The 24,861-nt window shown below is 42.3% G+C and overlaps 3 protein-coding genes across 6 annotated transcripts in view; 2 read left to right on the top strand and 1 right to left on the bottom strand.

Annotated features, from left to right (window-relative positions):
• The window catches only part of Gcn2 (eukaryotic translation initiation factor 2 alpha kinase Gcn2), a 387,266-nt gene that overhangs the window by 66,358 nt on the left and 296,047 nt on the right, over nucleotides 1–24,861 (bottom strand). The gene's annotated exons all lie outside the window — the stretch shown is intronic.
• The window catches only part of LOC143367013 (uncharacterized), a 236,059-nt gene that overhangs the window by 4,148 nt on the left and 207,050 nt on the right, over nucleotides 1–24,861 (top strand). The window lies entirely within an intron of this gene.
• The window catches only part of LOC143367031 (uncharacterized), a 426,392-nt gene that overhangs the window by 340,133 nt on the left and 61,398 nt on the right, over nucleotides 1–24,861 (top strand). The window lies entirely within an intron of this gene.

The raw sequence follows: 24,861 nt of genomic DNA, 5'->3' as shown, positions 1-24,861 counted from the left end.
ACGTCTACACGATGCTCATGCTGACTTGCCGTTCTGCCCGACGCGTGCCAAACCACCTGGCAAAAGGCAGGACAAGCTACTCGCGACATTATACGATGAGCAGCGTTACGTTATCCATTACCACAACCTGCAGCAGTGCACGCATCACGGTCTTCGTATTACAATGGTACACCGCGTGCTTCAATTTGCTCAATCTCCCTGGCTCCGCGATTACATCGAACTCAATACACGGTTTAGAACAAGCGCGACAAACGACTTTGAAAAAAATTTGTACAAATTGATGAACAACGCGGTATTTGACAAAACTATGGAAAATGTGCGAAATCAGGTGGACGTAAAACTTTTAACACACTGGGATAGGCGATATGGTACGGAGGCAATGATCGCAAAACCACATTTCCACAGCATAAGTGTTTTTTCTGAAAATTTAATCGCCGTTGAAATGCGAAAACTCGAGGTGAAATTCAACAAACCGATGTACGTGGGTATGTGCATTCTGGACGTATTAAAAATTTGTTTGTACGAATTTCACCACGAGTACATGTCTCCATTGCATGGTCAAAAATGTAAAATACTATATACAGACACTGATAGCCTCATCTATCACATTCAATGCGATGATATCCACGAGATCATGAAACACAATATCGATAGATTTGATACAAGCGATTATCCTATCGACAATACATATGATATGCCGTGCTTAAATAAGAAAGTTCCGGGGATGATGAAGGATGAAAATAATGGGATGATAATGACCGAATTCGTAGGTCTTAGAGCGAAAATGTATGCACTCCGCGTAGATGGCAAAAAAAGATACGAAAAAGGCGAAAGGCGTCAAGACCAACGTCATAGCCCGAACGATAACTTTCGACGACTATGCGCAGTGTTTGTAAAAGGAGATCGAAATGGTTCGCAGGCAATCATGCATACGGTCGAAATTGCACAAAGTGTACACAATTTCGGAATCCAAAATCGCTCTAAGTCCATACGATGACAAACGGTATATCGTACCCGATTCAACTGACACGCTGCGCTGGGGACATTATAAAGTACCATTGTAAAATAAAAATTATTATATTTATTAACTCGTTCTTATAAAATAGTGGAATTATGTAAAATAAAATTGCTCACACATGTATATATATCATTGTATTTTATTGAATCATATATCATTATTATTATTTTACAATACATTACTTTTGTTTATCCATGAATTGTGTGATTTATCAAACCCCAGCCACTGGACATATACCTTATCCCCCTTTCTACGCAGCACTTTTCCACTAGATACACATCAGGATCGGTGACGCGTTGCAGCTCGTGTTCATAGAATCCTCCGGCAACGGGTTTTCCACAGGAATCGACGAGCAGATACGTCGCGGGATTAGTTGCTTGTACTTTGGCTATCTTGAACACCTCCGTTGTCCAATTCGGCGTATAGCCTTTATCGAAGATGGTTTTAAATTTGCTTACACGCACAAACTCGCCCAACTTGAATCTCGCTGGAGCAGCGATCTTTATGTTGCTGTATACGGTGACTAGCAGCTTATCGGCGATCGCAAGGGCAACATCGCAAGGACGCATTCCGATGGTTCTATGTTTTCGTGCATTATACTCTGCATGTAGACGCGGTAGCGCATCGATCCATCTATAGGTTCCATTGAGCGTAAACAGTTTCCACATATTGTTCTTCAAAGTTCGATTGAAACTTTCTACGATGGAGGCCTTCATCACTGAATACGTCGAACAATGATTAATGTCATGCTTTGTCAAGAGTTTCTGCACATCGGTGTTGTAAAATTCTTTTCCTTGATCGGTTTGCAAATTTTTCGGATATCGATCTCTAAATATCTTTGCAAACGCTTTAGTCACCTCAGCGCCACTTTTAGTCTTGAGCGGTACCGCCCATGCATACTTGCTCAGCACATCGATGACGGTGAGTATGCAGTGGTGACCCTGGTTGAATCGCGAGTACGGACGCATTTCTACAATGTCAGCTTGCCACAGATCATCGTATCCATGCACTATGACACGTCTCCGCGGGAAATGTGTTCGAGCTGGAGCGTGCAATTCGCAGGTGGAACCGTGGAATCGTTTGATGTGACATTCAACCGTTTCCGCTTCGATTGAACTGGTGTGGAGGTTGCGAGCGAATTTTCCAATGACATGTACAGTCGGTGTAGAAAGTATTCGTATAGCGACGAATTTAAAATAAAACTTGATATAATAAATTTAAAGGTTATTAATAAATTTTAATGAAAAATAATGATTTATAAATATTCTTTGATGTTTTTAGAATAGACCTTGTATAAACAAAATTTTATTATTCTTGATCTGTACGAAAATATAAATAAACACATCTGAGGGTACAGAAATAGACGCGTAAAAAGTATTCGTACACTTCGTATTTTTCTGAGTAAAGCTAATGTAAACACAGTCTGACCTAACGGATACAACGAGTAATAACAAAGCCGGTCGGTCGCAAGTCAGCGTTTGTAGATGCAGTACACAAATTAGAATTATTTCTCAAAATGGGTCGTAAAGGTTCCGAAACAACGGAAGCTGAACGAAAAATTATTATTGGCTTACACAATCAGTGCAAATCGCTTGCAGAAATTGCTCGCATTGTAAATAGAGCAAGGTCTACTATTCAGAGCATTATTGATAGGTTCGGAGAACGAAAAACAGTACAAAATAAACGAAGATCTGGACGTCCAAAACAGTTCAATGAATACGTTGGACGAATAATTACTCGCAATGTGAAACAAAATCCGCGTATAAGTGCAGAAAAGATTGTTGCAGAGCTTAGGAACAACAATGGCATAAGTGTTAGTGCCAGTACAGTGCGTAGTTTTTTACGAAGTAATGAGTATCACGGTAGAGTAGCCCGTAAGAAATGCTTCGTGAGTGAAACTAATCGGAAGAAAAGGTTGGAATTTGCAAAACAGCACATTAACACACCAATGCAATACTGGAACAGAGTCATTTTCTCTGATGAGAGTAAGTTTGAAATATTTGGGTCCAATAAACACTTCACGGTATGGAGGAAGAAGAATACGGAGTTCCGAAAAGAAAACTTGCGACCCATTGAAGATAATTTTATCTTCATGCAGGACAACGATCCAAAGCATACTGCTTATGATACCAAACTGTGGATCTTATATAACACCCCAAACTACTTGAAGACGCCTCCACAATCTCCGGACATCAATTCCATTGAACACCTATGGGACTATCTTGAAAGAAAAATTCGGAATCATCACATAACATCGAAGGCAGGTCTGAAATCCGCACTCCTGGAAGAGTGGAATAAAATACCGCCCAATGTAACGTCTCATTTAGTTAATTCTATGCCGAGAAGACTTGAAGCAATTGCACAATCAAAAGGACATCCCACTAAATATTAAAATATCAAACAATTAGTTTCTTTGTTTAATTTACTAATTATTTTTCGTGTAAAATGGATAGTGTACGAATAATTATTACGAGCCATTTTCTGCCAATTTTTCAATTTTTTATTATATTTAGACGACAATTGTGAGTAAATTTGTTTTGTTTACGCAAAGATAAGTCAGGAAACTTCAATGAATTTTCTTTGTCAATGTATTAAAAACTTGTAAATAAAAGTATTTAAGTAAAGCTATTTTTAGAAAAGGATCACTGTACGAATACTTTCTACATCGACTGTATGACTGTTTACTACTTCTTTTACGCGATGCGTTCCATTTCGGCTGGATTTTTGTTTTAGGCGTTAATGTTTCAATGCTCATACTCATCGCAGGTGATATGTCAGCTTCTGTCTCAGCAGTATTTCCCACAATATGTTTTAAGGGCTCGGTAATAGGTTTAAAGTATCTTTCCAGCGCGATATCTTCATCCATCTTGTCAGTCTTCAAAGACTGATGTTTCCTGCGAATGGATTCGCTGGTTTTTGCAATTTCCATCACTATTCTCTCACGATCTTTAATCTCCTGACTACTAATCATGATTGTATCGCAGACGTTGCTTTCCCACCGACGTGCCGGCAATAATTGACCATGTCACGGTATCGCAAACTCGTTAAATCCCTTCCTATAACGTGCATTGGACATCGCGCTATCTTTATCTATCACCATGAAACCATACTCCTGCTGCCAACAATTACGACACAAAGCGCAGAAATCCTCGTAAGACATGTCAGTGTTTACGTGATCGTTGTACACATGTTTCAAGTTGGTACCATCCTGCTTAAACAGTATCAACAGATTCGCATTGTCGCGTATAAGATGTTTGGGAATCTTTGCATACGTCTGACAGAGATAGAAGCAGTCAACGTTCGAGTGGCACCCCATTGCAAAGTATTCCCTTATCGTATCTTGCTTGTCGCATGCCACGTTATCAAAGATAAAAATGGAATTCGGAAGCGATTCGCTCGGTGGGATGACGTCACTGTTATTCGAAAACGTAAAGTAGCCAATTTCATCTATCGAAGTCAATAAATTCTCCAAATACTTATATTTTGGCTGTTGCAACGACTTGGAATACACGTACACGTTCTCGAAGCACACGCCGTGAGAACTTTCCAACAAGCTCACCAGCACGTTGGTCTTTCCACAGTTTGATGGATCGCAAATGACGCAACGTATAGTGTTTCGTAGCATGCTGCCATGTTTGCGTCTTGTTTTCGAGGACATCATTTGCGATTTATCATAAAAATTTGTCACGCGTATCGTCACAGGTTGTCGCACGAATCGCATGCTCCCTCTCTCCGCGAACCGCGAAATTGATTTTGATACATCGAAGCTGCGGTGCGCTCTATTTATAGGCTCGCGCCGGAGCAAAACAGCTCAGTATTCGAAATGCTTCTCGTTCTGTCAGATAATTGCGATATTCGAAACTTAACCTCTGAGCAACTGAAATATATACCAAAGATTATTCTAGTGCGCGAGTTTGGCAGACACATTGACGATTTGTGGGACAGACTTCCCGAGCGTATAAAAGCGGATTCTGAGGTTCAGCAGTATCGTCGGTGTCTGGAACATTATAATCACCCTCGGCAGCGAACGCATATCGACGGTCTAGCACCATTGATTAAAAACTGTGGCGAATGTTGCCGAGGAGAGTAAAGAAAGGTCGTGGTTTGTTAAATCGGGCGATAAACGCGTTACCCATCGAATTACACATCCCTAGATACCAGTTTTGTGGTCCAGGAACTCATCTGGCAAAACGATTGGCTAGAGGCGATCGAGGCATCAATCCGCTGGACGCAGCGTGTCGCAAACGCGATATTGCATATTCGCGTAGCAACGACCTCAGCGGAAGGCACGCGGCAGATAACGTACTCGCTGACAAAGCGCGAAAACGCATCGTTGCGCGAGACTCGACTCTGGGCGAAAGAGGTGCTGCTACAGCTGTTTGGGCAGCTATGAAAGCTAAGACGAAAATCGGAATGGGGATGAAAACAAAACCCCGCAAAAGGACTGTAAGGAGAGCATCGCAAAAGCGGATTCTGCCGGTGGTATATTACCACTTCTCCCGCTGCTAGATGTTCTCGGATCATTAGCCGGAGGAGCAGCGGGGATCGCCAAGGTAGTAAACGATAATAGGGCGGGGCAACGTCAGCTGCAGGAAATGCAGCGTCCTAATCGCACCATGGAAGGTCGCGGAATTTATCTCGCACCATATTAGCGCGGACAGGGAATATCGAAACGAAAAAAAAAAACGCCGAAAAGACAATAAAAATGCCTGTGGGTGTAACTACTGAAGCACAATTGGATGAGTTGGCAAAACGTATACGTATTCCATTCTTTAGAGGTGTGTTTATGCGCAATGCACTACCTGCTGGAGGAGTACGTCGAAACGAGAGCGGTATCGTGAATTTGGACAATGTCGAGGGACCGGGGACTCATTCGGTGGCGTATGCGAAGAGGGGGTGTCGAGCTGTATATTTCGACAGCTTTGACAATCTTCGGCCACCTAAGGAATTGACACAATACCTAGATAAAGATGTCGTGAAAATCGAATTCAATCACGCGTCTAATCAGGAGTACAATCAGAGCAATTGTGGCCAACTATGTCTACGCTTTCTACAAACGATGGGCACCAAATTTAAGGATTGACTTCCCACCACTCTGATTCAGTACTAGTCGAGAAGTTTCCCAGAATATGTCGTTAATATTCACTCTGACAGGCAAGAGTAGCACCCTCGCGGTAAGCTCCTTTCCGCCCATAGATTTGAGCGACGATGATTACGAGCTTGGCCTAACAACCTTTGAAACTTACCATACAATACCCAACATCGACTCGAGCAACGATAAATTCTACTTCACCACAAACTATGAGACCAACAAATACATTACGATTCCCCACGGTTCATACGAATTAGACGCCATTGCCAAGTATTTGAAGCAGCGATTACTCGAGCGGTATCCTCAAAATCTCGATGGCACCGATGCCAACGATGGCGGCGACAACGATGAAAATCCTATAGTGTTGCGCCCCAACAACAACACCATGAAAAGCGAGCTGTACTGCTCGTTCATCGTAGACTTTACGAAACCCAATAACATTGGGTCGCTACTGGGATTCTCGACGAATCGGGTATTAGAACCGGGACAGTGGCACGAATCGGACGATCCGATTAATATCATGAACGTGAACATTATTCGCATAGAATGTAGCGTGACTGCTGGCGCGTACAACAATGGGAAGCGCGTACATACGATAGATGAATTTTCTCCGAGAGTTACGCCGGGATATAAGATATCGGAAACGCCCGCGCAGATCATTTACCTTCCAATCACCGCACGGATCATTACGGATCTAACGATACGCGTTGTGGATCAAGACGGACGGTTGCTCGATTTTCGAAGTGAAGAGATTACCATCAGACTGCACGTATGACGACGTCGATGATAATACATGTGGTGCGACCGATTGAGATGCTTGTGTTGAACGATTCCAGAAACACGTTTCTTCCAAACGAAATTGTTCGCAACAACAGCAGCTCTGATTACGCTAAAAAGAAGAGACTCAGTGCTGTGAACATTGCATTTTTGAAATCATTGTGATTCATTGTGCATATTTAAGTTGAAATTGGCCAACATTCTAAGCATTGGAGGGAAACCGACGTTTGATGATCGCATCGTTAAGCTTGACTCTCATACATACAAACCATACGTCAACACGACGTTTGGACATAGCGATGAGATAAGAATACCTATACAGCAGCAGGATTTATACACATTGCCGTGTGAAAGTTTCCTCTACGTGGAGGGGAAATTGGTGATAAATAAGCCAAACGATGCATTAACGGTGATGTTGGGAAATAATTGCATGGCATTCATATTTGATGAGATTCGATACGAACTGAATGGTGTGGAGATTGATTGCGACAGAAACGTTGGAATAACTAGCACACTTAAAAACTATGTATCGATGACATCTGATGACGACAAAAATATGGAGAATGGGGTTGAAACAATTGGGCTTGAAACGGCACGATGAGCTAATAGTGAAAAATCATTTCAATTTTTGCATCCCGCTCAAATATTTGTTGGGATTTTGGGAGGACTACAAACGTGTGGTTATTAATGCGCATCACGAATTGCTCGAAAGAATGTGATGACTGAAGATGTTACTCCATTCGACCACTGCAAATTGACCAATGTAAAACTTTTTCTCAACTCGGAATTTTACCCGTACGATGACCTGAACTTGGACTTTGACAAGAATAGGCACGCCATCTTATTTAACATGTATATGCATTTTCGTAAATCGTATTACGGACATAGTTGCATCGAGGCATTATTCACCTTGGCCCAATTTTTGCAATTTGGCCCCCTCGTGGTGATTGATTGCTCGCGACAAAATGAGTTGATCAAGAATAGCGCCATTGACGTGCGCATAGAATTTGATTGTAAAGAAAACGTACCTGCAAATACTACAGCCTACTGTCTCATTCTGCACGATCGGGTAGTTGAATACAATCCGCTGACAAATGTGGTGCGCAAAATCAATTAAATTACTGCGCTACTTGCCCATCCTCTCCTGTACCAAATTCATACAAAATTTCATCATGAAAATCAAGACGCTTTACGAGAAGGACCGCATTCTGCAGTCTGTCTTGGAAGCGAACGGACCTCTAAATTGTATCGATAATGGTCGTACCAACATTCGTTGACCTGCAAGGGTTCATCGTCGTTGGACGATTTGTCGCGAGGATGTGGCTGTCGTACGAAAGGGAACAATTCTCTCGCACTATATTTTTGGGAGTTCAATGCCGCAATATCTTCTTACGGAATCCGACAAATCGAGCATCCGGTGGATAGTGGCAAAACATCATGGACTACGGTGGGAAGATGGAGACGTTCCGTACAGTATCGCTAAACAGCTAATTACGAAAGCTGTTGCCGGTGCGACCGATGAAGAAGATGACGCACCCCATATCGTATACGTTAAAGGGTTGCACAAAGGCGACTGGCTTACCGATTTCCTCGACGAAAATACGAGAGCGGATGTGATCATTGAGACACTGGACATTGACTACGAGGATATCAAATCTCTAAATAAGCTAAATGTAGTTAATACTCGGCGATGTGGCAGATACGCAAAGCATTGTACTTTGCAAAATGTATTTAAAATATTTAACTGGTGGTCTAAACGCCAGAAAGAAATGCGCAAATAAATATAATCAATTATTTTAATGTATATAAAAATGATTTTCGCCACCCTCCCACCCAACCTCCTGCATGTACGCTAAATTAAGACGATGGTTGTAATTATAATGAAGAAGTGGTTCAATACACGTTCAAAGTGGTACGGTACATGTTCGATACACGTCGGAGTGGTCCGATAGACGTTCGATAGATGTTCAGAGTGGTACGATAGACGTTCAATACACGTTCGACACACGTCCAGAGTGGTACGACAGGCATTCAATACACGATCAGAGTGGTATGGTCTAGTCGAATGATGTGTCCAAAGAAGAAGGGAAAGTGATTCGGTTCAACCAAATGACGAGTGCGTGGAAGAATGGTATGGTCAGTGAAGATGAAAGTGAAGAACAAAGGCATCCTACATTGCAAAGCTATGCACTTCTCGGTTTCAAGATATGGGTTTATATGCGCGAACCTGGAGATACATCAAGATCAGTTGTTTTCAAATCGTGACAGGTGGACAACTGTCGCTGTCACTCTTAACTTTTTGAAGTGAAAATTTTGAAGTGCGTGAAAATGGGGCTAAAACGTATCGCCCCAGAGTGTGATCCCGAGCAACGGCGGGACAATCCTGAGGCATGTACATAACAGTGATTTTATTTTTATTACGTTTAACCTTCGCAAACGCGCGAGATTAAATCAGGCGTTCGTACGAATATTATATTGTTAATTATGTTGTAGAACTCACCACCGCCGTCATCCTCCTGGTCCTCTGATTGGGGCTCGCCGCCGCCGTCGCGGTCGCCGTTGCCTTCACCACCGCCGCGATTTCCGTCGCCGCCGCCTCCGCAGGTATGTAATACTTTGCATTGTTTTATGTGTTTGATGCGTTAATATTATATGAATATTTGTATATTCTAGAACTTGCCCACGCCGCTGTTACGAGCGCCGCGGCATCGTATTAGGCGTGATTTGTGGCCTGCGATGCAACAGGAGCCCGTTTATGGGGCCGCGCGGGTGCGGCCACATGCAGCGCCGAGGGCCCAGTGACGGTTGCGGCTATATACAGGGTGTCCCAAAAATGTCGGAGTTCCTTGAAAGGGGTGACTCAGGGGGTGATTTGAAACAACTTTTTACTTAGCGAAAATATTGTCCGAAACTTCGTTCACGAGATATTAACAAAAAACCCCGACCAATCAGGGCGCGCGCCTTCGGCCCGAGCTCCCGTTGTAGCGTTGGCTACGCGGTAGGCGGCTGCGCTTGTACTACGAAGGTACGAACAAGCAAGTCGGCATGCATCGAAGGACACCGCGTTACACAGCTTTTTTTAAAAGCAGAATCTTAAATAATAATTGTTTGAAGTGAGAGGACAAGAAATAGGCAAATTTCTTTTTCAAATAAGGCATAAACGAAAAGGTAATGTAACAAAAATGTACGACAAGTGATCATAATTCGTTATTGAGGTAAAAATCCGTAGTTTAATCACGGCCAACATAACTAAATTTGAAAAATAATATTAAGTGTATGAATAAATTCTTTCAGACTGGATTTACATAATCGGTATAAAGCAACCGAATTTCTATCGCAGTGATATTCGTAAGCTACCAGAAAAATGGCAAAAGGTAATTAACAATAATGGAAATTATTTCGATGATTGAGTTGTTTTCATATTTTTCAAATCAAACTGTTATTAAACCCTAAAATCGAACAGAATTTATTTCTACACCTAATAATCACTAATAAATTAAATAACACTCACCCCTTCGGGCATTCCATTCCTTCCTTTTCGGAAACCGGTGTCACTATGTAGGTCACTGTGCCGATCCTGGTCATCGGTGGACGAAAAGATTTATGGTAGGGTTGCGCCTAGTGCTCAGCTGATCGCAGGTATACGACACCACCCGAAGGAAAGGATCGCAACGTCAAGTGCGTCCGGGTTAATGTACCCAATATTCATTTCACTGCACGGCCACTAACACTGATCACTTAATTTACTTTTCATGGAACGTGTTGTTCCTACGTTATAAAATTGGTGGCTCTGAAAGGGGCCGATTACTGTTAGTTGTGCAGTTGCTCGATGTGACCACCCTCAGCGTTGAGAATAATCTTGACGCTAAACGCCGAATCATACCCTCGCTGGAGGTTTGGATGTACGGGTATTCCCGTGCAAACGCTCGCACAGTAGCACTGGCTTCTCCGTTGTTCCGGGCGTACACCCAGAACATCGCGTAACATTCTTGAGCGGAGAACATTTCTGGGACGAGATTGCTAGCTGACTGACAGGATTTTTTCTAAGCAACTTCCTCTACCCCCAAGTAGTTTCTCTCGTTCCATTATGGGTTTACTCCCACCAGAACAAGGGGCTGTAGGTAAAAAGAAGCCAGCACATTTTCGAAACACACGTGCTTTGCAGAAGTGCAACGAACGACCCATCCTACACTTTCACATAAGTCCGCGCTCCGTCCTTTTACTGCCAATGTACCCGTTGCTTCGAGATAGACAGCAGACACCACGTGTTTCGGTTCGAAAGGGCCCGAAGAGAAGAGAGACAGAAAGTGTTCGAGTTGCTATAAAGAAGAAAAGACATACCATGAGGGAGTTTCCGTTTTCCAATACCCTGAGTTCACGTCAGCTACGAGGCGGAACCAGCTAAGCCATAAATTACCTAAAACAAATCGTTCTCTACAGCCCCTTGTTCTGGTGGGAGTTAACCCATAATGGAACGAGAGAAACTACTTGGGGGTAGAGGAAGTTGCTTGGAAAAAATCCTTTCAGTCAGCTAGCAATCTCGTCCCAGAAATGTTCTCCGCTCAAGAATGTTACGTGATGTTCTGGGTGTACGCCCATCTAAACCCCCAGCGAGGGTACGATTCGGCGTTTGGCGTCAAGATTATTCTCAACGAAGTCAATGATGCCGCAAGGTGTGCATAGACGCTGAGGGTGGTCACATCGAGCAACTGCACAACTAACAGTAATCGGCCCCTTTCAGGGCCACCAATTTTATAACGTAGGAACACGTTCCATGAAAAGTAAAACAAGTGATCAGTGTTAGTGGCCGTGCAGTGAAGTGAATATTCGGTACATTAACCCGGACGCACTTGACGTTGCGATCCTTACCTTCGGGTGGTGTCGTATACCTGCGATCAGCTGAGCACTGGGCGCAACCCTACCATAAATCTTTTCGTCCACCGATGACCAGGATTGACACAGTGACCTACATAGTGACACAGGTTTCCGAAAAGGAAGAAAGGGAATGCCCGAAGGGGTGAGTGTTATTTAATTTATTAGTGATTATTAGGTGTAGAAATAAATTCTGTTCGATTTTAGGGTTTAATAACAGTTGGATTTGAAAAATATGAAAACAACTCAATCATCGAAATAATTTCCATTATTGTTAATTACCTTTTGCCATTTTTCTGGTAGCTTACGAATATCACTGCGATAGAAATTCGGTTGCTTTATACCGATTATGTAAATCCAGTCTGAAAGAATTTATTCATATACCTAATATTATTTTTCAAATTTAGTTATGTTGGCCGTGATTAAACTACGGATTTTTACCTCAATAACGAATTATTATCACTTGTTGTACATCACCTTTTCGTTTATGCCTTATTTTAAAACGAAATTTGCGTATTTCTTGTCCTCGCACTTCAAACAATTATTATTTAAGATTCTGCTTTAAAAAAACTGTGTAACGTGGTTTCCTTCGATGCATGTCGACTTGCTTGTTCGTACCTTCGTATTACAAAGGCAGCCGCCTACCGCGTAGCCAACGCTACAACGGGAGCTCGAGCGGAAGGCGCGCGCTCTGATTGGTCGGAGTTTTTTGTTAATATCTCGTTAACGAAGCTTCTGACAATATTTTCGCTAAGGAAAAAGTTGTTTCAAATCACCCCCTGAGTTACCCCTTTCAAGGAGCTCCGACATTTTTGGGACACCCTGTATATAGCACCACCGCATACGCCACCGTCATCGCCGTTACCACCGCCGCCACCACCCCCACCCTATTAGTTTATATATTTTTATTATTTTTTCTTTTATTGTTATTTTTTTCCTTTTTTCCTTTTTTATATATTTATATATTATACATTATTATTATTATATATACTATTATTGTAATATAATTAATTAAATAATATATATAATTTCTTACAACATATTATTTCTCTATTTATTTACCCGTCTTCCTCTTTCTCTTCTCGGCACCATAATTCTTTCCATGATTCATGCGTACGACGTTTCCAAAAGTATCATATTACATTCGCATCGCAAAATGACGTCATCTCGCGCAGCTGCTTTATCCTTGAGGGTGGGTTCAAATTACACGTGATCGCGCGATACGCTGCGACGTGAAGGTTGAAAAACACTTTGAAAAAATTTTAGCTTTAGAATAAATGTACTTGTACCACCATGTAGTGCTGTATCTTTTCCTCCCCGAATTTAGCTTTAAAATAACTGTGATTGTACAACTAAGTAATGCTCTCTCTTTCCCCATACCCCCGTCCCCCGAATACGTGGTATGTAAACACCGATCTTTCCCGACATCATCCGACACCATCCGATACAATTTCTCATAAAAATAAATTATTATACGCTGACGTTTGGCAACGGCTCATGGTGTGTTGCGTGTGTGTGTGTCACATATGTGACGCTCCGTTGGTTTCGGTATATGTACCATTCGGGAAAGACTAATGCCACAGAGCCAGCGTTTGGGGGAGTTGGTTAGGTGGCTGACCAGTAACGCGGAGGTCTTGGTTTCGAGCCCCGAGTTTCTGTTTTTCGTTATATATTAATATCTTGAAATTGATATTTCCCTCCTTACCGACTTCACTCGCCCGCCGGCAAAAACAAATTTTGAAAATTTTCAAACTCAAATTTGGATTTCGAGGTCGGGGGAAATCCTTATCATGACCTTGAAACTCAAAATTGAATTAGAATCCCCATTGTTATTCTACTCGATTGTTATAGGTTTTCGTGCGCTGAAAACGAATTCGCAAACCATTTGTCACCACCACCATCAGTTTTTAAGAAATTCGATTTTCAAAAAAACTGCAAATATTCAAATTTGAACATCTTTTCTGTCGAAACGGTAATAGTTACTCGATTGTTCGATCGTCAAATTATTCTATGAACCCTCGTGAACACAACGATATAAGTTATTATTGAATTATAAGCATTTAAATATGTTTAAACAACGATCAAAGGGAAAGGGATGCCCGAAATGCGCCAATTTTTGCAGATATCTTGCGATATATTTTTAAAACTAAGGGTCTGGGAAATAATTTGACTACTCCCCGCGATGCAGCAGAAATTTTTCTTTCGAGAAGCACTAACAGAAGTTCGTTTTGTTGTCAATACAGAAGCGAAATACGAGGGTCATCCCAAAAGTAAGGTCTCCTATTTTTTTTTAAATACAAAGAAATGTTTATTTTCAATAATGTTCACATCATTTTAAAGCTTGAACATTTATCTATTTTTCGACGTAATCGACATTTCTGTCGATGCATTTTTGTAGGCGGTGCAGCAGTTTTTGTATGCCCATGTCGTACCAGCTCGTCGCCATGCCGTTGAGGAAGCGTTGAACCTCATCTTTCACCTCGCCGTCGTTGTTGAAGCTCGTTCCGGCCAAATGTTCTTTCAGCTTAGGAAACAGGTGGTAGTCACTGGGTGCCAAATCCAGACTACCGGGTGGGTGGGTGATGATGTCCCATCCAAACTGTTGCAGGAGAGCAACGGTCGTGCGGGCGATGTGGGGACGAGCATTGTCGTGGAGAATGCTTACGTCCTTGCTCAACATTCCTCTTCTCCGGTTTTGAATCGCCCGTCTGAGTTTTTTCAGTGTCTCACAATACCTTTCAGCGTTTATTGTGGTCCCAGTAGGCATGAAGTCCACCAACAATACCCCTTTTCGATTCCAAAACACAGTTGCCATGACTTTACCGGCAGACGGTGATTATTTGAATTTTCGCGACTTGGGAGAAGAGGGATGGCGCCACTGACGTGACTGTTCTTTCGTCTCAGGTGTGTAGTGGAACGCCCAGGTTTCGTCGCCCGTGACAATCGAATCCAAAAAGTTGTCCTTTTCGTCTGCATAGCGGCGGAAAAATTCGGGGGCAGATTCAACTCGTTGCGGTTGGTGGTCTTCCGTGAGCATTCGCGGGACCCATCTTACGCACACCTTCGCATACTGCAACTTTTCCGTCAAAATCCTGTGAATGGTGATCCGGGAAACCTCGGGAACCAAAATGCAGAGATCATCCAGAGTGATCCGCCGATCTTCACGCATGGTTTGCTCAACCTTCGCGGCTGTCTCGTCGGAAATTGACGGACTGCCGCTTCTTTCTTCGTCGTGAACTTCAGTTCGACCAGCTGCAAAATCCCTACACCACTTGCGGACATTTTTGACATCCATGCACGACTCGCCATACACTTCTTTCAATTGGCGATGAATTTCAATAGGTTTCACTCCTTTTGCGTTCAAAAACCGAATAACTGCGCGAATTTCGCACTTGGCGGTAGCGCCAAACGGGAGCTCCATTACAAACGGCTGCCAATTGAAGACCGAGTGTCCCAGCGAAGTGCGCATAGGCTTGTTGCGAAGTGGGGGAAGTAACGAACACAACAGTGTATATAAAAGCTGCACGAATAGTTTCCCGGCGTCCTCAGTGCTTTGGAGACCTTGCTTTTGGGATTACCCTCGTAGTTTAACAAAACGTGTGCTGTCGACAGTGGTAGTCACGCGCGTTAAGCGATTGTGTGACGCTGAACGGCAGTGTATCGCGCACCCCCGTTGACTACCATTGTCGATGCCACACGTTTTGCCAAACTATTTCGCTTCTGTATTGAAAACAAATTGTGTCTTACCACTTCTGTTGATGCTTTTCGAAGGAAAAATGTCCGCTTCATCGCGTGGAATGGTTAAATTTTCTCCTAGACCCTTAGTTTTGGAAATAAATTGAAAGATATCTTCAAAAATGAGTGCATTTCGGGTGTACTTTCCCTTTTGATCGTTGTTTAAACATATTTAAATGTTCATAATGTAATAATAACTTATATCGTTGTATTCGGGAGGGTTCATAGAATAATTTGACACAACGAGCAACCGAATAAATATTACCGTTTCAACACACAAGATGTTCAAAGTTGAAAATTTGCAGTTTTTTTTTTCAAAAACGAATTTCTCAAAAACTGAGAGTGATGGTGACAAACGGTTTGCGGATTCGTGTTTAGGGCGAACAACTCTACAATAATCACCCACTGGATCTTGCGGAACAAAAATCGTGTTGGACAGGGTAATTATGCGTGGAAGATTAACAATGAATAAAGCAAAATTATTTATGTATGAATATAACTACAGATTCATTGATATTTAATTTGTTCACACTAAACAAGTAAAGAACATATAAAAAAAAGTAAACTAGCTACTGGCGATTAGCAAGGTAAATGAATACAAAAGTGAATAAATAAACTAAATGAACAAAAATAATAATAAAATAATAGTAAAAAAAAAAATAATAAAAAAAATTCATAACTCGATCATCTCGCCTTTCTGCAGCGTGAGATGGTCTTCTCGTTAGCTTTGAGAGGAAGAGTTAATATGGCCAAATACTTCGGCTGCATTGTCCCTCAATATCTTTACCATCTTATTATGCCAAACATTAAATGAAAATAAACTTAGAAGTATATTTTAAATACGATTCTGTACACCGCTGTTTGACAAAAGAGGTTAAATACTCAATTTATCTTTTAACAGGGACCTTAACTGTTATAACCTAAATTTTAAAAGTTCTGACATAAGAATTAATATTTTTGTTTACATGATTTTGGTTATGAATAACCATTATCGATGACGGATATCGATTTTGGTGACGAATAACCATTGTTGTCGACCGAAATATTTTTTGGTCACTAATAATCATTATTGACGACGGAAAAATTTTTTGGTCACTAATAACTGTTACAGACGACGGAAATTGTTTTCGGATACGAATAACCATTATTGACGACGGAAATTGTTTTCGGTTACGAATAACCATTATTGACGACGGAAATTGTTTTCGGTTACGAATAACCATTATTGATGACCCGTTTTTTTTTATTACGAATAACCACAACATTCGGTGAGGTACTACGGGGGATTGTCTTCGCCATGGGGTACCGTATGGCAACTCTTTGACAGGCGTCACTGGAGAATCACCCTGTATTGGTAAACAGGATGACTCGGAGGGTTGAGCTGTATGTATATTTAGCTAATCACACCATCTTTACAACTGCGGAGTGGGCTAACAAGTAAGCTAAGCACAGAAGTTGGTGAAGAAAGACACAATGGCGCTTTCAACCCCTCCGCATGCGTCATTCGTGCGCGCTCAGCCTGCTTAGCGCATGCGCATTCGGGTCTGTACCCGGCTTAAGGGGGGAAGCCACTGTGACGGTCGAAAATAAACTCTATCTTCAAGGTATTATTTTATAATAAAATGTAACTTTTTACGAAAAATATTTATTACCCACGGAAAATACATATATTTAACTGAAATTTTATGCTTCTAGATTGAAAATTTTTTGGGTAGTATGACCACAACATGTGGTAACGTTAGGCTCTGCAAACAAAATTTACAAAACGGGCGGTCGTGTAGCTTTCCAACGTTTGCTCGAAATGGAAAAATTCGAACGTTTTCTTGAAGTATAATGCCATAGCTTCAGTTAAGCGTACAGATTAAAAAAATATCAATTTTTGAAAAATTGGCGAAATTAAGAAGTAATCTGGAAGAAAAAGTATCAAAAATCAACATGTTTTTGCAATGTTATGATGAAATGAATTACTCGACCAAAACACTTGTATGCTTAACTGAACATAATTTTATTACGAATATTCACTGAAAATTTCAAGTGAAGCCGATAAAAAATGACGGAGTTAATGTGCTCGTTTGGAAAATGCCGTTTCGAAATAATCGCGTTTAAAGTTTTGACAGAAGTTATTTTCTGCAACTCAAAGATCGCAGCTGTTTATAGTCTCGTCGTGACCAGTGATTCACTATCTAGTTCTAAACAATATATATAAGCTCATAATCCTTCTTATTAGATATATTTGGATTCTTGGACATAAATTTTTCGGGCGATTGACACCAAGTTACCTATGCGTGCACACAATTATGAGCGCTGCGCTACCTATACAAAGCCTTCCGTAGCTCCAGAATTTTTCGAGATCCACTTTAAAATTGTGCAAGTATATTTTTGAGACCACAAATATTATTGAAATGCACAAAAAGAAAAATCGGAAGAAAAATATTTCACAGTGGCTTCCCCCCTTAAATAATTGCTTGGTCTGGTCTCGAGCGGTGCTAGGTCCTACAGCGTCCTACGGAGAGTCTAAAATTCTGCTGCTGGCTAGCGAGTGTTCGGTTCCACATTTTTCGATTTCCCTACTTCTGCATATCCAAGCTCTAAGTATCCCGAATACTTTTTTCCTATCTTTTTTTATTATTGCAGGTTTTTCCTTTAATTTTTTTTTGTTTTTACGGGGTTTGTTCCTTTCTTTTTTGTTTTCTGTAATCGTATTTGCGGCTATTAAGCCAGTTTTTTTTAAATATCCGAACATAGGTTAATAAAACCATCTGGCAGAATGTCGGAAACGCAAGACCGAGAAGGAAAAAGAATTCCAGGAAACGAAAAAAATTAATGCGTCTCGATAAATACATTGAAACAAAACCGTGAAACGAAAACGAAAATGTAGGTTCTTCGATTTTGGAACACTGTGTTGCTAGTGTTGCTACTGTTGCTCCTTCTTTTACGGCTTCTGCTTCTACATCTACAGATGTACTCTCCAACGCTAATAAATGTACATCTTCTCATTGTTCTCAACATCTGGCTACTAATAGTTCTAGTACTATATCCGAGCTTCCTCGCAATCCAAACAATTCTGATGATCCATTTTCATTTCCAGGAAGTTCAGTCGGTCGATTTATCCGATGTAGGCACTTGGCCGAGTATTAAAAAATAGCAAAACGATTGACCACATTGTAACTGTAGGTCCAACACAGATTAATGGAGTCCTCGCGTCGTTTTCCTTCGAATCGGCGATTTAGCGGAATTGCCTCGTGCGCGGCAGGCAGGTCGCCAAACCACGAAATCCATCGTCGTAGGCACAACGTGACCGTTGGTGACCCGGGCCCCGATATTTCGAAATAGGGAAGAAATCGACTGGTGCCGACGGGGCGATTTTCCCTCGCCGATTTCGAGTGTGCGAGGCACGGCCCTCAACCGGAGGACATGGTTAGAGTCAGTCAGATTGAAAGCTCGAAATAGGAAGTATCGACGGTGAATCGCGCCGTCTAGATCGCGTCTCCGCCTTAGAGTCCATCACGTGTATCGCGCTCGGCCGATCAAGTTAGCCTAAGTGTAACTCCGATCCGATATACCGAGAAACGGCCTCGCTGGGAGAGCATTTACGCGCCGATACGAGCCGCCGCGACCGCGAAGCCCAGGGACAGAGCGAGCGAGTGAAACGACGAACGACGGATTCAGCGACACGCGAGCGTCAGCAGAGACGGAGCGCCGTCTCTAGGGTATGTAGTTTGTAATTCACCTTCTTATCAGAATATATATACTTTGTTGTTATTCCCATAATTCCTGTGTGCAACCTCATTCAACCCCCTTTTTATTCTCCTACTCCCTGGAAAGTAAAGACAAGGCGTGCTTTAGCACCTTAAAAAACCGCGTACCTGGTAAATTATTCCAACCGTTCGGGGTGATTTACGGAAAGGTCCCTTCAGGACGTAACAAACTGGTGTTAGAAGTGGAATTTGATCCTTCTAATCATACCCTTTTAGAAGAAGAGATCGCGCTGTCGCTATCAACGGCGACCTGCCGCAATCTTATCTGATCGTAACTTGACAACGCTTCCTACTACTCCACAGTGGACACCGTAGGACCACTTCCCCCTACCTCAAGCGGAAACCGTCACGTACTTACAACGCACTGCTAACTATCAAAATTCTGTATGGCCGTCCCTTTACCAGACATACGACCCGTTATCGTGGCTGACGCGTAATCGCATTACTTTATCGCGATGTTCGGCGCGCCGCGCGCAATATTAACGGCCCGTGGGACAAGTTTCATTAATAACATAATACAGGGAATAGCCCAAACCTTCAAAATTAAATACGTAACCACGTTTGGGATATCGACCACAGACCAACGGTCCCCTCGAAAGAAGTCACATCGTCCTAACTGAATACTTAAAACATGATCTAGAAAGGTACGAGGGCTTGGACTTGCTCCTTCCGTTCGCTATGTACACCTCGATACACGAAGCGACGAAGTTCACCCCATACGAGGTAGTTTTCGGACAATTAGCTCGAGATCCGTAAAAGTTGAACCCTTCGATGTAAAATGCATTCAGCAATCAAGAGACACGGTAGTGTCTCGCGCCAAGTACATGCGCAGAGCGAGACACACAGCACAGTGTCTATATTAGGACCCCGACCCACTATCAAGAACCCTTCGATTATCGAATCTCAATAATGGTTGATCCGATTAGATTTTGAATGGTCTTAATGGGTAGCTTGGGTTTGATTTACATAAGAAAAGTGGCTTCGTTTTGTTCCTACGTGCCTTATGAGCTGAGATATTTCAATGCAAAGTTGTAATTTGCCGAATTTTATGTTAAGAGATTTTCTCCATCGTGAAGTGTGGGCAAGAGGGAACATGAAAGGGTGAGGAAATGTCTCTCAGGCACGTCGTTCATTCGATGAAGGTTTCTGTCAATCGCGTAACAAATTGTTGTCACGTGACAGCCAGACAGAGAGCACATCTGTCAAGGTAAACGTAACCTAGCTAGTGTGGTTGTTTATGGGTTTTGTAAATGCTTATTTATGAAATTAGTGAAAGTACAAAGTACTAACAGCGAATTAGTTCCATACGAATCATCTAATCAAAGTCATGTACGACGATAAGTGCGTGCCTGCCGAATTCGGTATAATAAGTTTTTTTGCAGTCCAATAGATTGATAATAAATATAATGTAGTGAAATAAAGCAACCTTGTAATTAGGTGCGGAATTTTCTACAGATTTGATGGATAACTTAAAACGCCAACGATTAGAAACATCAAACATATTTGAGTTGAACGTAAATGAACATGTAAACTACAACATTATGAAAGTCTTCGATAGACACTTTGCCTACGTTAAGTATCAGTGGACGTAAACCGTAATAAGTGTATAACAAGTAATACAACAAGAAGATATTGGATACAAAGAAGAATATTTTAACTCAGATGTGTTTCATACTTCTAATCGTTGGTGTCACAAGTTACAATATGCTTCAATGTGTCTAATATCTTCTTGTTGTATCACTTGTCATACAGTTACGGTCTACGTCCACTGATACTGTTGCGTCGCAAGGTAGAAGGTGTTTGAGACCCACTGAACAGAGGTTTATACCTCTCCATCGAACGCGCAAAGAAGCGCAGGCAATTTTTATCGCCTATGCTTGGACTAGTCAGCCTGTGACATCACGAGCGGTTCCGGCCTTCCTGGGAAAAACCCACGGTTTCGGTTAAGACGCTTTCCCGCGTTTTCTGGGAAACGCGCGGGAAGTTCACGATGTCTTGAACAATCGCGAGCGTTAGACGGTAACACCCCCATACTTTTTACTTCTGCTTCTTGACCGAGCAGCGCATCCATTTTCCAGTTCCAAGTCACTTAATCACAGACCATCGAACCGTCAACACCATATTTTTTAATAAATTACTATAGATTCCAAATTAATGTGTAGTTTTACTTAACGCAAGTCATCATAACGCGGCCTTATTTCATTAATTTGAAATAAGGAAAAGCAAGTGTCAGGCGGCCTTACAACCCGCCAGCTTAACGTCACTTCAACATTTGGTCCTTCGAGCAGGATATACGCGAGGAGAACCTTGGTCTATCCGTATTACGCGAAGATTTTGCTGCCGATGAAAGTGCAGCATCTTCCGAATTAACTACGAAGCAGTGCACGCTGCCAAGGAAGCGCAGCGTCCACATCACCAAGGGGGGATTTCGTTGCCGATAAAGCGCAACCGCCTCCATGTTCATTGAAATTCTCCGCTGCCAAGGAAACGCAGCATTCACATCACCAAGCGAGGGTCCAGCTGCAGAAAGAGTGCAGCATCCTTCAGTAATCCAGACGGAAGACTTCGCGGCTAGAAACCTCTGTAGTGCAGGGGCACTACAGTCAGAAGCAACGACTTCGACCGCGTCAGGAACGAGTCAGTCGCCGAAGCATCAACGGGTGGATATCTTTGTATCCAACTCCGGTGCCGCCAAAGTACGTAAAAATGAGTCAAATACTATCATATCGCCATCCTGTTTTCCAACAATCCTTTTGCTCCTTTAATTGATCACGGTTTCAATCGTTCGGCATTCGCGATGTCTAATGAGGATAGAGAGCGGCAGGAACGCGAGTTACTTAGGAAACTCGGTACTGTGAAATCTCACTTAACCACGTTTATAATGTTCGTAGATTCGTGTGAAGAGTCAGAAAAACCCAGTTTAAAACAGCTGCAGATAAGAATCGCTAGAATAGAAAAGGATACGGAAGAGTTCGAATCGATTCAGAGCGGATTAGAAAAAATAGCTTCGGATGAGGTTCTGAAAACGCGACTTGAAGAAAGAAGTGCGTTTGAAGACGCGTATTGCGAACATCCTGCGCGAGCGCAGCAGTTGGCAGAAGCCCTGAAAAAGCAAAATTCGGTGCATTCGGTCCAGACACTTTCTCCACCGCCAATCGTGACCGCGTCTACGAGCAACGTAATTAGCGACAGATGATGTAGTTCAAAGCGCAAGTCCCGACGGCTGTAGACGTGGAATCTTAGATAAAGCTTCCAAGATTGCATTTACCGCAATTCGACGGGTTATATGAGGCTGGGCCAAGATTTTGCGACTCGTTTGAATCGTCCGTGTACGATAACCCGAAGCTTCGGAATGGGTAAAAATTAACATATTTGCGTTCATGCCTAACCGGAAAGGCACTCAAGAAGATAGAGTCGCTAGAAATTACTGCAGAAAATTATTTAGTCGCGTAGGAGTTATTAAATAATTATTATGACGACCCCAGCATCGTCATAAATAAGCGAATCCAGACGTTTTTTGAATTGCCGCTTTGCACGCTATCGGGAGCAATTCCCTTGGGCGAACTAGTTGCTCAGGCCACAAAGAATTATCGCGCGTTGCAGGCACTAAACAAGCCATTTTTAGATGCTTTTCCGATGTACGCTATAACATCAAAATTAGATGACCAAACGCGTTTTAAATGGAAAGAGAGTATACAAAGGAAGGCGTCGCCGTCAATGGACGAGCTGTTACAATTCTTGCGCCAGCGACGCAAGGTATTACAATCTACAGCGTTAGAAAAAACAAGCAAGCCTTTGCATACTCCGCTGCCAAAAAAAAAACGCACACGTTCACAAACGCGATCAGGTATCGGCCAATCGTCCCGAGTGGGGTTATTCGGTGTTAAACGTTACCTGCTACCTGTGAAAGGGTAAGCATGTAACTCAAGCATGCCCAAAGCTCACAGCTGGTAGCATTATACAGCGAATTGGAATGGTGAAATCGTCGGGCCTATGCAACAACTGTTTACGCCCGAATCACAGTGCCAGAAATTGTTATACTAGTACGTGCAAACAACGTAAAGGAAAACATCATACGTTGCTACACCAAGAGCAAGATGCCGATCAGCAACCGGTAACTCAAGCCAATTTGGCAGTGTTGAACGACCGTATAAGATCCGAAGTTCTATTATACACGGTAGTGGTGAACATTTTGGACAACCAGGGACGAACGCAACGATGTCGTATTATGTTGGATACGGGATCGCAGGCGCATTTTTTTACTGAACGAATAGTAGGAAGGTTAGGTTTACTGCGCCAAGCAACGAAGGTTCGGTAGTGGGATTCGATCGCGAGGTCACGGACATAACGAGCATGACCGTAGCTCAAATACAATCGCGCATAACCAATTTTCCAATCAAAGCTGACTTTTTAATAATACCAGCCTTTATCGACGCTGTACCATCGCGATCGTTTTCAAGGGCGGAAATAGAAATCCCGTGAAATTTGCCTTTGGCAGATCCTAATTTCAATGTTCTATCAATCATCGACGGAATTCTTGGCGCAGAAGTTTTCGTGCGGTTACTGTGCGTTGGGCAAATTTCAATAGCAAGCGATACCATTATCTTGCGAAAAACTAAGTTTGGATGGGTTCCATCGGGTAGAATCCCAATCGAGTCTACGCCTCATAAGATACACTGTAAGCTTGCCATAACATCGTCAGAAGGACAGGTTGCGAGGTTTTGGGAAATAGAAGAGCCTCCACGGACGAAGTCACTATCACCTGAAGAGCGTACGTGTGAGGAACATTATCGATTAAACACAACTGGCGATGCCGTTTCAGGCAAATATATCACGAAACTTCCTTTTAATTCCAATATACTTTCATTAGGCGGTTCATATTCCGCTGCTCTTAAGCGATTTCACTCTTCGGAAGGTAAATTAGTGAAAAATCCAGAATTAAAATCCAGATATATTGATTTCTTAAACAAATATAGTTCGTTAGATCAAATGACAAGATTAAATTCCTGTGCCATCGATGAGGGTTACTACTTACCCATCATACAATAGTAAAAGAGAATAGTGTCACGACAAAACTCCGAGTAGTATTTGACGCATCCGCAAAAACCTCTAGTGGAATTTCGTTGAACGATACTCTTTTGACCGGTCCAACCATTCAAGACGACTATACTCACTTCTTATCCGTTTTAGAGTACATATTTACGTAGTTACCGAAGACATTACGAAAATGTACTGACAGATATTGATACATCCCGACCAACGCAAATATCAAAAGATTTTATCGCGCGCAGATCCTCGACAACCGATAGACACGTACACCTTGAATACGGTAACCTATGGGACATCCGCAGCCCCATTTATAGCCATCAGTTAGCGAAGGATGAAGCAACATCTTTTCCTCGAGCATCAATAGTACTTCGGGAAGATTCTTAAGGTTGAGTTTCCTAACCGCGTCCGGCGGCGGCGGCCAAATCCTAAGCACCGCTCTTATGGAGAAGCATGCAACCGTTTTCCTAGCCGCGTTTTCGAGCGGCTGCGGCCGCGCGTCTGCTACAGCAGCAACCTAGGCTACTTGAGACGCAACACAATGCGATGAGTGTCTGTTTTCC

Source organism: Andrena cerasifolii, chromosome 3 (assembly GCF_050908995.1).
Source record: "Andrena cerasifolii isolate SP2316 chromosome 3, iyAndCera1_principal, whole genome shotgun sequence".
Taxonomy (NCBI): Eukaryota; Metazoa; Arthropoda; class Insecta; order Hymenoptera; family Andrenidae; genus Andrena; species Andrena cerasifolii.
This window is presented reverse-complemented; position numbering and strand designations above follow the sequence as displayed.